Here is a 2,590-nt window from a genome sequence, read left to right on the forward strand (position 1 = left end):
TTAAACCCCTAATCTCAAATCTAGCCTTATATTTATCAATTGTACCATCAGGCCTCAATTTCTTCTTAAATATCCATTTACTACTTATGGGTTTACAACCTTTAGGCAAATCATATAATTTTCAGGTGTGATTATAGACTATAGAATCTAATTCACTTTTAATAGCCTCTTTTCAAAACATTACGTCTATTGAACTCATTACTTCATCATAATTTTTAGGGTCTTCTTCTATTAAGTTGATAGACGACATTAATTCCTCATCTAAAGTATCAATATCAAAACCCTCAGTTAAGAAGCTGGTGATAAAATCAGGACCAAAACTAGTCTCAATTCTACGTCTTTTATTCCTTCTAAGTTTTCATGCTCATTAGCAATAACATCAGAAGCAAGCATAACATGAGATTTAACAGACATAGATATAGAAGAATTATTTTGTACATCACTAGGCACATAATTTTTCAAAGGAAAAACGTGCTCAAAAAATTTTGCATCTCTAGATTCACAAATAGAATAATTATTTAATGACATAAATCTATATGCAGCACTGTTTTGAGCATAACCAATAAAGATAGTGTCAAAAGTCTTAAAGCCTGCGTTTATCCGTCTAAAATCAGGTAGACCAACCTTAGCCAAACACCTCCACACTTTTAGAAATTTCAAGTTAGGGGCAAACCCTTTTCATAACTCATATGAGGTCTTGTGTAACTTTTTATGAGGGATGCAGACAAGACAGTTTTTCCTCACATATAGTCAGGTAGACCTGAGCTCAAAAGCATGGAATTTATCATTTCCTTAAGGGTTCTATTATTTTGTTCGACTACACCATTTTGTTGGGGAGTATATGGAGCACTAAACTCGTGGATAATATCATTTTTCTCATAAAAATCTTTTAGAGTTTTAGTACTATATTCACCATCTCTATCAAATTTAAATCTCTTGATTTTTCTGTCTAATTAATTTTCTACTTCTGCTTTGAATTTTAAAAACATATTTTCAGCCTCATCTTTTGATTTAAGCAGGTATACCTTAGTGTACCTAGAAAAGTCACCAACAAAAGTAATGTAATACTTCATTCCACCTTTGCTAACAGTGTTCTTGAAATCTGCTAAGTTTGAATGTATCAGTTAAAGCAATTCGATCTTTCTGCTAGTAACATGTTTAAAAGGTGTCTTAGCATGCTTTGCTTCTATACACAGGACATTTAGAAATATCATCAATATTTACTGCAGGAATTAATCTTATTTTTCTAAGTCTTTTAATAGAAGCAATATTAACATGACCTAACCTACCTACCGTAAATTAATAGACTCAACAATATAAGCAGAATTACAAATACTTGCATTTTTTGTAATCTCTTGATCAATGATCAGTACAAATAAACCCCCATTAAGGTATCCTTTCCCAAAAAAGTTTCCTCCATGAGAAATAATTGTTTTATTAGCTTCAAAACCAAGTTTAAGTCCTACTTTGTTGAGAAGTGCTCCAGAAACTAAGTTTCTACGGAGCGAGAGAACATACAGAACACTGTTCAAGGATAATGTTTTTTCAAAAGTTAATTTAAGTAAAATTTTTCCTTTACCCATGACTCCAGTAGTTGTGAAGTTACCCATGTAGACGCACTCATCATTGGTGGATTCCTCAAAGTCATGGAATAATTCTTTGTTAGCACAGAAATGTCTTGAAGCGTCTGTGTCCAACATCCAGTCAATCTTGTTAGATACCAGATTCGTCTCGACGATTACTACCGCAATCACTTCATCACCTTCAGCAAGATGAATTTTGACATCATTTTATCCTCTCTGTTTTGAGTTTTGCAAACTATCTCATATTTCTTTAGCAAATTTGTAAGTAAAAAATAAATCAAATAAAGTATTAGTCATATGACTCAATAAATGCCCTCTAGCATTTATGTTATCATTTTTAACCTTCTTTTTTTACCAAATTCATCACTAATTATAACAACATTAAAATCAGTAATAATGTTAGAACCATCATTAAACAAAACACAATCAACTTCTAATTGTTCTAAGAAATAAAAAGGTTTTGTGATCAACTTATAAAATTATTTTCGTCCAATGGTTCAATTTTTGATAAAACAGAAAAAGTTTTGTTCAAAGAAATAGTCATTTATCAATATTGTATGTAAGAAAATCGCTTTCAAATTGATGAAAAAATTACTACAATATTGATATGAAACTGGAATTAATAATAGTAAGAGAATAGTCACAAAAACTGTGTCATGGCAAGCCACTGTCTTGAAAGCGATTTCGGCCCGACTCCGGTGCAAATCCTTCTAGCCGATTGCTCCCCAAGGTTCCACAGCTACTTCTAAACACGTGCACTCGTGGCTGGAAGTTTGGAGGTTGCCCAAAATAATTCAAGAGGGAGAGGAAAGGAGGAAGATGGTTTCTTTCTTTATGTGGTGTGTTTTTATCTTCTCCAAAGACACCCTTTATATAGTTTTTGAAAGTGGAGTTGCAAGAGTGATATTTAATGGTATTAAAGAATCATTAATTTACATGTTACATAATTCTATTAGAACGGATGTTTAGAATAGATGTATTCATCTTACATTACATAAAATGAATAA

This window comes from Capsicum annuum, chromosome 12 (genome assembly GCF_002878395.1).
Source record: "Capsicum annuum cultivar UCD-10X-F1 chromosome 12, UCD10Xv1.1, whole genome shotgun sequence".
Classification (NCBI taxonomy): Eukaryota; Viridiplantae; Streptophyta; class Magnoliopsida; order Solanales; family Solanaceae; genus Capsicum; species Capsicum annuum.